Source organism: Nelumbo lutea, chromosome 1 (genome assembly GCF_056320005.1).
Source record: "Nelumbo lutea isolate HS-2025 chromosome 1, American lotus-T2T, whole genome shotgun sequence".
Lineage (NCBI taxonomy): Eukaryota > Viridiplantae > Streptophyta > Magnoliopsida > Proteales > Nelumbonaceae > Nelumbo > Nelumbo lutea.
In genome coordinates this window covers 95,432,143-95,445,338 of record NC_142684.1, presented here as the reverse complement: position 1 = coordinate 95,445,338, position 13,196 = coordinate 95,432,143, and the positions used below count along the sequence as shown (strand labels likewise).

Below are 13,196 nucleotides of genomic sequence, written 5' to 3'. Positions count from 1 at the left end.
ATATCCAGTCCCTATCTCAAAGGTTACATTGAATAAGAAAAACAAAAATTCAATGGCTTGAATTATTTAAAGTCAGATATTTTATATTTTTCTAGCAAGTTGTTCCACAAGAAGTTAAAGGCATTGTACGCAAGAAGTGTTTGTCAAGAGATTCTTACTTTTTTTTTCTTTCTCATTGTTATCATCATTGTTGCTAGATGTTTGGATTGATTCTTTTTTTCCTTTTTTTTTTTCAAGAAAGAAACAGAATCATTTTTCAATGAAAAATCTATGATGCCAGAAAGGCATGATATCAGAAAGGTTTTGACCAATTAAAACCCCGTGGATTTTGATGGAAATTCACCTGGTAACAATTTTCTTTCTGCGTTTGATTGGTTATAAGTTTTTCCAGCATCATAACCTGAACTGTTCATCGTAATTGTTTTTATATTTATAATAAACTATTTTTCGTTAATAATTAATTATATGAACACCCCCAAAAATGATGTTATAGTTTATAATAAACTATTTATCAATAAATCATTGTCAATAATTTATAAAAATTTTAGTAATTGATTGTTGGTAAAAGATATTGAAATAATTACATTTCTAAAAATTATAATTATGATTTCAGCTAATTATAAATTATTGATTAATTTCATTCAAAAATGAAAGATAGTTTGGTGTAGTTTTTGGAAACTGTTGATAACTTATTGATTATTCAATAGATTACTGAAATTATTGAAAATTTATTCATTATTCTACCAATAAATAATTATTGAAAATTAATAATTGATTATTTAATTATTATAGTAAATTTTGTTATTTTCAGAATACTGTAATTACAATAATTTTGAAATAACTGTAATTCGAATAATAATTATTAGTGTAGTTAAATTAATTATTTTTTTTTTCAAAATAATTTTTACACTAATAATTATTATTGGAATTTTGGTGTAGTAATTAAATAGAGTAATCATTATAATAATAAATTTACAATAGTTAAAATTTCTTAAAATTAATTTTATTACACTAACAATTAAATTGTGTTATTTTCCAGAAAAATACTAGAAATCAATGAATATACAAAATTTTCAGCCAATAATTTCTTTATAAATGTCATTTAAAATTAATTAAAAATTATAAAATTGAAAAATAAAGTCAACAATTATAGCTTCAGGAAAGAGTTGGTGGAGTTTGCAAATTGGCAAATAAAATATCATAATTTTGGAAATTTTTGGAGAATAAAATAAAAAATGTATTAATGTAATTTTGGAAAATTTCTTCAAAATGTAGCAAATAATTATTGAAAATTATTCGAATATTTTGGAAATTTGGGAAATTTTATTACATTCGATGGATTTTGGAAAATTATTTAAAAAATGTGCGATTTTCATTTTAAATTATTAAAGATAAATTAGTATTGGTAAAGGAAAACGGCAATTTGAGCCAATAATTACACAAATTATTTCTGTTATTAATATAAATTAGTATAATATTGGAAAATTTTAGAAAAGGAATTTATTAATTAACTTATATTAAAAAATAAAAGATAAATTAGTGTAATTTTGTAAATAATATATTTAAAAAGAAAATAAATTATTTAATATATTTACAAAATCAATAATTTAGTTTATATACTTTTGGAAATTTACTAGCAGTCGACATTCAATATATCCTTTTGATCCTTTTTACTAGCAAATTAGATGTGGGTTTTCCCATGCATCGCACGGGTCCCCTACTAGTATTTTATAAAAATTAAAAAAAAAAACAAAAAATCGATGAAAAACTAATAGTTAATCGAACCGATCAACCAGTTAATTGATAGGCTTCGATTCATTTTCAGTTACTGGTTATCCAAAAACCTATACTATCAATTGGGTAATTTGGAATTTAGGCCCACAGTTTGGTTAACCAAACCATGAACACCTAGTTAATTGGCCATACCACAGAGAGCTAACATTTCTACTAGTTTGATGCCATGTCTCCTAATTAGAATATCGGATTAACTAAACACAATGAATGCTTACCAGGTTGTTGAATCAATTATAATGTCACAGGCCATACAAAAATACATGGGTTCCATTTAATTTACCCCTTTAATTTAATGCCACTTGTGGGCCCCATATATTTTATGATTGATGTGGGATATTATCATTGGTTTTACATGCTCTTAAAACAGTCATTGCATTCATCTAATCCAAGTTACCAAATTGGAGAGATGCAAGTGACCATCTCCAATACTAGGTCATCAGCTATATAAGATGGTTTTGTCAGGTGCTTGTAAAAGATCACATCTATTTCGTCCACATGTGACCAATCAGAGCCAATCCATTGAAACATGGAGATCCACCAAATTGCTTCTCATTCCCCCAATTTGAATATCTTGCCTTTTTGTTCTATTTAGTAAGTGTGCACATGCTTTGCATGTAGTAATTCTAGATGATGATAATGATAGTAATAATGTATCTAAATTGTTTTATAAGCTTTATGCATTTTTTATTTTTTATTTTTATATTTTTTTGTTTTCTATTATTAATTGGATGAGGATTGAAAATCCAAATTTGATTACATAAACACCTCATCCAAATATGTGATAATCGGATCAACTTGTAAAGTTTCTAGTATCATTGATAGGCCTACTTGCTTGGCTAGATTCTTCTTTTTGTAATATTTAATCTTTTTGGTGTTTTTGTTTATTTATCAAAAAAAAATGTAAGATTTAAGTAGAGGGAATTAAATGGGGTGAAAAGTAGTAGTTCAATTTACAATTTAAACCTAATAATTAAATAGTGACTAAATTCAAAAATGAATATTTTAATCAAAAGAAAGTCCCACAATCTTATTCATATTTTTAATAGTAGTGTAAATATATCATTATAAATGTGCTCATTTTTTTTATAACTTTTTTGTATTTTTGTGTGTAAAAATAATTCTAATGTCACATTTACTTTTTGTTTAATATGATAAATATATGATATTATACATGTGCCTAATTTTTTTTTCTTGCAAAATTTATGTATTTCTTTTCATTTATGTATTTTTATATTTTATTAACTTTTATTATTTATTTATTTATGATATTAAAGGTTAACAAGTTTGACCAAAATTTTGAACTATAGATATTTTCCAAACAATAAAATAATTTCATTTTTGGTCAGTTTTAAATTATATATTTCATTTTCATTACCAATAAAAATAATTCTTGTTTATCACACTTATTTTTTAATTTGATTAATAAATATATCATAGATGTGTCTACTTTTTTATACACTTTCTGTAAGTTTCTACATTTATTTTTATTTTAAAAATTTTATTACCTAACTATGATGTCGTAGGTTGATCAATTTGATTTGGATGGTTGAACTGCTTAGCCACCACTTGGATTAAAAATGATTTTGTTTTTGAATCAGTTTTAAAATATATAGATTTATATTGTTAAAAATATTGACGCAAATGTAATTTAATAAGAAAAACTAAGAGTTAATAATTTAAGTATAAGACTTAATGAGAGGGGATTAAATGAAATGGAAAGTAATAATTTAAGTTACATTTTCAACCTTGCCATTAGAGATTGATTAAATACACAATTATGGGCATTTTAGTAGCCATTAAAGATGGCATTAAAATTGTAATAAAATGGTTTTTATACCCTTTCTCAAACAATTTAGTCCAAAAAAGTTTGACATTGCATTCACACTTTTATATATATAGTATAGATGTTGGACTCAGATCAGACTCAGCAGTTGAACCAGTAAACCAATGGCCCAGTTTGCATTCTAGTTCCGGTTTTTATGGTTTTCACAAATTCAAGCCGTGTTTGAATGAGCTTTCTCATTTTTTTATTGTCCAGTCAATTGTTTAATAACAGTTGAGTGCTGAACTGAATGACTTATTGTTTTGTCTTTTAGTAAATAAATTAATTAAGTAAAAAAAATTTAAAGGATAATAACATATCCAACTTCAGCTTCATACATTATGAAACCCCTGACTTCCTCAAAATCTTCTCACTAGAAGAGAGAGGAATAAGTTTTTCAGTTCAGCCACTTCAATTGTTATCAAACGCCTCTTAGGTCTAACAATATTATATTCAATTTCTTCATGCCATCCAATGTTTCCATTTGCTAATTTAGAAAATATGCACAAAGGGGCCGAAGCCTTTGTTCCCCTTTGATTCTATGAATAGTTACGAAAAGGAACACATTGAAGTTTGAACCCCTTTGGGCCCCAAAAATTGCTGTGGGTAAGATTCCCTCTTCACCAAATCAGACCGAACAGTCGGAACAGGTTATAGCTTTGGGTCTGGTTTTGAACCTAAAAACCATTTGATTGGGGTTCAGACCGGATGGTCGGATCATTCCTCTCAGGATCTGGTGATCAAAGCAGTTTTATTTCTGGGTCTGTTTTAAAACCATATATTGAAGTTACAAAAAATTTGTGGGTGGGTGCGAACAGTTTTTGCTGAAGTAGTATCTCTTCATATAATCTTTTGCTTTTAAGTTTGTGCTGTAGAAAACCAAATCGAACCAAAAAAAATTTACAAGCACTTAGTAAGAATTGTTTTAAAAATAAATAATAATAATAATAATAATAATAATAATAATAATAATCAAAGCCTTGTCCCAACTATATAGGGTTGACTACATAATCCTACTTCGTCATCCCTGCCATATTCATTGTTAAATTATAAACAGTTAAATCATTTTTACTACAAATAAAATATTTTGAAACCAAAATACCTTTAACACCCAAAACACAAAGTTTGGAATTTGAGCTTTGTACTTTTGGGCTTTAAAAGCACAAATCCTGAAGATTATCAAAGAGTAAGTTACATACTATCAGTATTACCTTTAGCCTAATTTTGTTTAATCAAAGCTAGCTATTTTATGTATGGAAAACCAAGCATACTTTTTTACTTTTGTATAGTAGTGAAGTTGTTTATTTGCAATGAACCAAACAACACCTTAAATGAAGTCTAACACAAGAAACATAAATATGACAACTCAATTAAACCTCTGTTTGATATCACTTATTCTAAGTACTTATTCACACAATAAGTGGGCTGCTTATTTTAGTATCCTTTTCATTGTTCGGCAAAAAAGAAGCAAATAAGTGCTTATTTTCTAAATAAGTACTTAAAAAAGAACAACTCAGGGCTACTTATTTTAAGCACTTATGCCAATTTTTGTGGCAAAACTGTCCCCATCGTTTTTTTAAAATCCCCTCCAACATGAATCAGTGGTGGCAACAGGCAACTCCGAGATGAGAAATCGTTCTAGGTACTTTAATCTCCTCTCTTTTTTCATTTTTACTCCATTTTGGGCAACTCTTCATGGTTATAATTATCATTTCCGCAAATATAAGTACTTATTGGCTAAGCGGCTCATATATATATAATTGATGTCATTGGTTTGATTTGATAGGGAAAGGACATGGTTTTCCTATCTCTCCCTTTCTTTCCCTATCTTTTCCATCAAACCAAACACAGCATAAAGGAAAAAGGTATCTCAAGTGTAATTGATGTCATTGGATTGCTTTGATGCACTTGTTAGAGAGTCAAACAGTGTAGTATTTCACTCACTAGATTTCATTACCCATTGTCTGAATTTTTTAGTTGATGTTTAAATTTTTGGGTCATTTACTAAAACACCTCTGTAGTTTCACAAATTTACTAGAGCATACCCTATACTTTGGGTTTTACTAAAATACTTCTACAGTTTGCAACCAATTTACTTAAGCGACCTTCTATTGAGAATCCTTTGTTTTTCTTTTTCTTTTTTTTTTCTGAAGATGGTAACTTAACCATATAAACATAGTCGAAAATGTTTACAGGCATGACCCGTGTTTTTTATTCCAAAATTACCCCTAAAACTTGATATCAGGCTTCTAGTAAAAAAATAAGGTTTAATTTTTAGATCTATCAAAAAATGTTTGGCTTTAGTAGAATGAAGAAGAGAGAACAATGGCATCCAAGGTTCTTCCTCAACAATGGTTTGTCTTCCATCTTCTAACAGATAACATTTCACCAAATAGAATTGTTTCCCATGTTTTACTAGGGACAAGAGTGACATTCTTCACTTCCATTTAATGGAAAATGTTGATTAAGTAAATCCATTGCAAACTAGTGTTTTAGTAAGACAAAAATATAGAGTAGGTTTTAATAAATCTATGAAACTAAAAGGGGTGTTTTAAGTAAATGATTCTTAATTTTTTAATGGATTTATTTTATTCTACAAACAAAAAAGTTTCCTAGATTAGACAAGTTGGAGGAAGGAGGGGAAAATATGGGATTGTGTGGGCCTCAATGGGACCTGTGTCATAATTGGAGAGAGAGAGAGAGAGAGATGCGGAGTGGAGGACTTGGTGTGTTTGAGGAGAGAGACTTCCCTTTGTCAAGTTATATGATGACAGCTTATTCAATTAATACCAATTAATTAATTTATAATTTCATTTTTTATGATTTTTACTTTTTTTTTTCAAATAGCATTTTATCTGTCTATTTATAGAAATGGGATTTTAGGATAATCTAAAGAGGAAGAAATGATTATTTTTAAGAAAATTATTGAAGCTAGTAGTTATATTTTTTCTATATTTTAAGAAAATTAATGTTAATTTCTTTTCTATTCGTTCTTTCATTTAATAATCTCCATGGTTTAGACTTCAATGCTACAGGCCCATCTTTATGAATTTGAGTTAGGTAAAAGGTTTGGTCATGTAGGAGCCAGGAGGTTGTGTAACCAATGGTAATGCCTCATGCCAGTGATAAGGTACATGGGGCCCATAATAAGGGGTTGAATGGTTGTGATTCCCATATATTTTATGATTAGAGTGGAGCATTATTATTAGTTCCACAATTAACCTGCTAAACAGCTACTGTGTCCAACTAAGCCTATCTTCATTTTGGTTGAACACATAAATCAAAATGGAGACCTGATCTTGGTGTTGGCAAAGAGAGATAGAGGTTGTGTGGGTTTTGTTTTATTTTTTAAACATTGAAAACTTTTTATTTTAATGAAAATACTTTATTTTTCTTTTACTAAAAGAGATAAAATTATTTATTTGAAAAGTATATATCGTTTGCCCCTACAACTACAACGCAAGAGCCCTTATCAGCCCTAAAAGCAAAATCAGTCTCTGAGCCCCTTTCTAAACTCGTCGTTCATGGATTTAATTATGGCCAAAAAGAAATCTGCCACCTAAACCCTGTCAATTTCTAAATTTGAAAATTACAATTTCCAACCGCGAAACTCCACTACAACTCTACAAGGCAAGGTATTGCAATAGATTGGACCCGGCCGGCAACTGAACCGGTAAACCGGTGGTGACCATCTGGATATATTTTTTTTAATTTATTTTATAGTGTTTATGGACCATACAACCTTGACGGTTAAACCAGCAAAACCATGACCCAATGAGCTTTTCGGCTTTTTCTCCGGCCCAAGCCTGACAACATTGGGGTACAGGACCGTGAACCGATATTACCTCGAGACAGGATCTGCTCATCACACTCGAGCAGAAAATTAGTTCACAACACAGCAGGATCTATTACCTCACCTGCTAAGTTTGAATCCCACCCACTATTTAATGCATAATCTGGATTGGCCACATGAGTTCACAACACAGCAGAAAATTAGGTGCAATTGTGTAGGAACCTACGTGCACAAGGGGAGGGGAAGTGGGGGTTTGTTCCCCAGGGCTGTGTTTGGTTTATTAGATTTTGGAAAATAAGAGTGATACAAAAGAGTTTGGATCAGCAGATTAGAATATCCTGGACATCACAGCCGTACATTGAGAATATCTTCCCATGAATGGCAAAGGCAAAGTACAAAATGTTCGTGATATGCAAGTTGAGTATCGAAAAAGTATAATTGTCGTTTACATCGATTTACAATGTAAACCTCATCTCCATCCAGATGCCAAATCAAACCATTATTGCTGGAATAGGGGTCTGGAATCGAAATCGGAATGGACTATTCCAATTTCAACTGTTTGGTTGGATGGAATCAAAATCCCATTTCCATTCTTGTTGGAATGGCCTGCCCCTCCCTTGGGAATGAAATCTCATTCCTGCTGATTTTAATTCCCAATCCCATTCCTGTTTGAACCAAACAGACTATGGGAATGGATCATTCCGATTTTGATTCCGGAGGATTTTGATTCTGATTCTGATTCCAATTCCAATTACAAATCAAATGGACCATAATTTCCCAAAATTCAAAAGAGTTCCCATTAACTTTCTGTTTTTCTCTTATATTCTATCAAACCAAACACAGCCTAACAAACCATAAGGGCCCATTTGGTTCATGATCAGAATCGGAATCAGAATCACTCTATTCCCCCTACTTGTTTGGTTCAAAGAGGAATTGGAATCGGATTCAGATTTATGCTGTTTGGTTCATTAAGAGGCAGGAATCGGAATCATCCATGATTTCCAATTTTGTCCCTAATAAAAAATAAAAATGCAGAAAATGCATGGACATACCAAAAAATTTGCAAAAATTGCAGAAAAATGCAGAAATTTTGCAGGAAAATGCAGAAATTACAACAATTTTGCAGAAAATTCAGAAAAATGCATGGAAATGCTGTAATTTTTACAAAAAATATAGAAAATTACAGAAATTTTGAAGAAAAATACAAAAATTACAAATTTGCAGAATGTTTTCAAGAAAATGTAGAAATTACAACAAATTTTCAGAAAATTCAGAAAAAATGCATGAAAATACCTAAAATTTTGTAGAAATGGCAGAAAATTGCAGAATTTTACAAAAAAATTAAAAAAATACAAAACTTTTGCAGGAAAATGCAGAAATTACAACAATTTTGTAGAAAAATCAGAAAAATGCATGAAAATATCAGAAATGTTGTAGAAATTTCAAAAAATTATAGAATTTTGCAAGAAAATACAAAAATTACAAAAATTTTGTAGAAAATTCAGAAAAATGCATGAAAATACTAGAAATTTCGCAAAAAAAAATGCAGAAAACTACAGAAATTTTATTAAAAAATAAAAATACAGAAATTTTGTAGGAAAATGATAAGTTACAACAATTTTGCAGAAAACCGAGTTATTTCTTCATGGCCTAGACTCTTGGTTTGCAAAGACTAGGATACCAGAATTTATTTTTCTCTGGGGTGGAACATGAAAGACATGTGATAATTTACCACTACAACGAGTAAAAATTTACATAAATACCCCAAGTGTATTCTCTTCAAGAAGCTAATGTCATGCTTGGGCAAGTGTCAACACTGCAAGCCATAATGTCCCTATAATCTCGTGAGATTCTAAAGGAGTCATAGACCTTCCCATCACTGCTCTTCTTGTACTCAAACAACAGATTTGCGTGGCCAAATGTTGTAAGCTTTATGAATCCAAAGTCCTGGTCCTTGTAATAACTCCATCTAGTATGTATTGTTGTGAATTCTGCAAGGCTAGCACCTCCTCCCCCAACAACTACATGGATGGTTCCATTCAAGGGATCTTGATAGTATGACTTTCTTTATTGGTACAAACATTCTGTAACAGAAGCATGACACCCATTGTTAGTTTATGAGGTGAAGAATCTGGATGAACTAACAAGCATGTTTGCTACTATTTGAAGCATTTCAATTTAATATAGAAAGAGGTTGAATGCTCATTTCTACAAGATATGATAATCTACACTAATAACAAATCAATTAATAGACAGTTAACCATTATATGTAAAAGGTATTACAGATTGGATGTTGGTCAGCATCCTTGAGAGGATAATGGTAACAACAATCCATCCCTAAAATACCTTGGAAATTTCAATTCTAGAATAGGGGTTTGACACATGGACTAGAAAGATTTAACAGGGAAACTTTTAAAGCTTATAATGTTAGTAAGTCTGAAATTTGTGAAGAACCAAAGAATCAGTGAGCAAAGCGGATTGTCGTTTTAGAATTTTTAAAGCTTCAGTGTTCCACTCATCCTCCCTCACATCTATTGGGGCTACTCCTAGATCCCCACAAATATGTACCAAACTGTTATATAAAAATTATATAACTTAAATTAATTGTTAGAACATTAACCTAACAAGATTTTGAGACTTTCTTGAAAGTTTGGCTAGAACACAGGCATAATGATAACACATACAAATGTATATGCAAAAGGAAAAAGCTACTTACACTGAATTGGGCCACAGGTCCTTCAGAAAACTTGTGTATGCCACCCACTGTCCTTGCTGGTGCACCTGTATTTATCAAAATGTATTATATACAATAAAAAATCAAAGTTCTCTGAATATATTTGCTTTCCAGAAAGAGAGAAACATAAAATAGCCATTGTGAGCAGAAGATCCAGACTGCCTAAACTCAACCATTGTTCTATGATAGATGGTTTGGGTAGGCAAGGTAAGGTTGATGATGCTTACAGATTGTTTGAGAGAAAGGTTACCGGCTTCTAGAGGAAATGAAGACAAAGGGTTACCAACCCATAGTGGTTACATATGGATCATTCATGAGCTTTCCAAGATTGATAGGCTTGATGAAGCATGCATGCTCTTTGAAGAAGCAAAATCAAGAGTAGGCATATATGTATTAAGGTAATAGCAGTCTTATTGATGGTTTTGGAAAGGTTGGTAGAATAGATGAGGTATATCTTATCATGGAAGAGTTGATCCACAAGGGGTTGGCACCTAATGTGTACACATGGAACTGCATTCTTGATGCGCTAGTGAAGACAGAGGAAATTAATGAATCCCTTGTCTACTTTCAGTCCATGAAAGACCTTAAATGCACCCAAAATGCAATCACCTAAAACATTATCATAAATGTGTGCACAGAAAGCCAAACCACAATTGCTTTTTAACTGATATGTCATCTGTGTCAAATAAAATTACAGATATTATGAATACTTTTACTTTAGGTGTGTCAAATACACATCCAAGAACAAGCTTTTGCTTTTTAGGTACTTGTGGATGTAAAGAGAAAATTGATGCAAGAAGAAAAAGGTAGCTGGTTAGCTACTGCAGTACTTTTTTTTGCAAGTTACAAGTTGTCTTTTAAAAGAACTTTAGGTGTTTAGGAATGAATAGGGAGTTCTATTTTTATCTGTTTTAGTTTATTAAAAGTTCTATAGGTTATCAAGTGGGTGTTGATTTGTTTCTGTTTTTCTATTTTATCTAAACACCTTAGGTATTATGAATAATTTTCATTTGTTTGCAGCCAATTATTGGGCTGACTGCTAGATATATCTTAGAATTTGGCTTGTCTTGAATCAATCAGTATACCTAAATACCTTAGAATTAAAAAATGTTTGCAGCTCAATATGTAAGATTATTGAGCTAGCTTGTCTTGAATTTCAAGAAATAAAAGGGTAAGATAATGACAAATTCTGTTGGTCAGCAAGACAACAAGACATTGGACTGAAACTCATCCCACGAAAAGAAAAAAGAAAAGAGAAACGTGTGAACTAATTTGAGCCGCATCTCAGCTGCTACTGTTAAATATGAATAAACATGACACCAAACCTGTTAACCAATCCAGATAGAAATCGGGATAAAGTGGTCGCTTGCTTGTAACTCTAAAACCCCTTAATTAGTTGTCACTATTCATGTTTAATCAGACTGTTATCTAATTTGAAATTAGATTAGAATGTTATTGTCCTCTGATGAACTTGATAGAGATCTTTCAAAACTTATTAGCTACAAAGATAGAGCTGAATCAGGTAAACAATAAAATAAACATAGAAAAATTCAAACACCATACAGAACTAATGACCAAATAACTCTACTCACATATGGATGGCAAACTGAAATTGGGAAAAAAATTAACATGCATTTCAGACCTGCTAAATTAACATGCATTTCGAGGTCAAGTATAAACAACTAAATTTAGCATGCATTTCAGACCTTCTACTAAGGATCTATATAACAAATACTTTGCTAGAAAGGAAAATCGAGGACAACATACCTTGCTGTGGTTTGGTCTGGTCTGCAGCGAAAAAAATGGGGAGGAACGAAAAAATAAAGTGAGAGAGAAGGAGAGGAAGAAGAATATGAAAGAGGAGAAAAAAAAAATTGATGGTGATTTACCTCATCGTCACTGTTTCCGGAGTTTCAGTTCAGATCAATACTTCGAACTTCAGCTGCCTATAGAGGGAGTGACAAGAGCAAGGGGAATGAGGGTTAGAAAGTTGGAATCGGGCAGGGAGAGATTTGAGGGGTTTTTTTTGTCATTTTGATTTTTTCTTATATTAAATAGCGGGGATGGGATTCTGATTCCGGGGGGGATGGGTCGGGAAATGAAAATCGGATTCCGTTTTCACCTAACCAAACGCTGGGAGATTCCGATTCCGGACCTCCATCCTAAATCTCCAACAAATCGGCCTTTATTCATTCGGAAAATTTCGGCCTGAAAAATTTGCCAATTGTCCATAACAAATCAGCCTTTATTTTTAGGCAAATTTTATAAAAATCATTAGTTTTTGAATTGCTAAATTTCGTTTAAGGAAATTACCAATAAATATAGGATGTACCACATGGGATCAGGCAAGTGTACTGAAAATTTTTCAACACCGACCTCACAGCATCTCACAGCATCTCTTGGTTATACATGAAACATCTTCTGTACTTGTATTCATTATTCATGCGAGATGTTACTAATACACGGTGAGATGTGACTGTCACGTTGGTATGAGAAGCATATCCCAATTTAAGAAAACAGCATTGCAACGATATGCCCTTTCTTTTATTGTTTGGTTGCATTACTATCACTTAAGCATTTTTCAATTCCATATCAATAAATCATTGGAGATCACATCTCCGTCCCACAACACATCTCTGTTATGTATTGGAAACATTTCTTGATGATGTCATCATCAGGATAGATACTATCATCGATAGACATTTCCAATACACGGCAGGGATGTGCTGCGGGGCATTGTGGGGCGGCTCCTTCTAGGGCAGAGATGTGAACTCAAATCATTGCTAGCAATTGTATAAAAATGAAAAAACACCTACATTGTTCTTCCCCATTTTCGAGGCATGGTTTGAAAAAATGTTTTTGAGAAAAATGCCTAAGAAAATAGGAGTCATTTTCCCAAAAATCGAATCTCTTACATGTTACATAGCACCATTTTTTGGAAAACAACCTTAATTTCAATCAAACACCACCCACCATAAATGTATACACTAATATTACTATTTAGACATGAAAATGGCCCTACTTTCTGATATATAGCATATTGCTCACTTCAA

The 13,196-nt window shown here is 31.4% G+C and overlaps 1 long non-coding RNA gene across 2 annotated transcripts; it reads right to left on the bottom strand.

Annotated features, from left to right (window-relative positions):
• Nucleotides 1–9,071: 9,071 nt before the first annotated feature.
• Nucleotides 9,072–12,471, bottom strand: LOC148876251 (uncharacterized). Of its 2 annotated transcripts, XR_016105832.1 has the most exons (5): nt 12,457–12,471; nt 12,033–12,351; nt 11,911–11,931; nt 10,126–10,190; nt 9,072–9,493 (listed from the first exon to the last, which is right to left on the bottom strand). It is a non-coding gene; the product is annotated as an uncharacterized LOC148876251 (long non-coding RNA). The 2 variants fall into 2 exon arrangements; XR_016105831.1 differs by lacking the exon at nt 12,457–12,471 and having other exon boundaries at nt 12,033–12,427.
• Between the last annotated feature and the right edge of the window lie 725 nt (nt 12,472–13,196).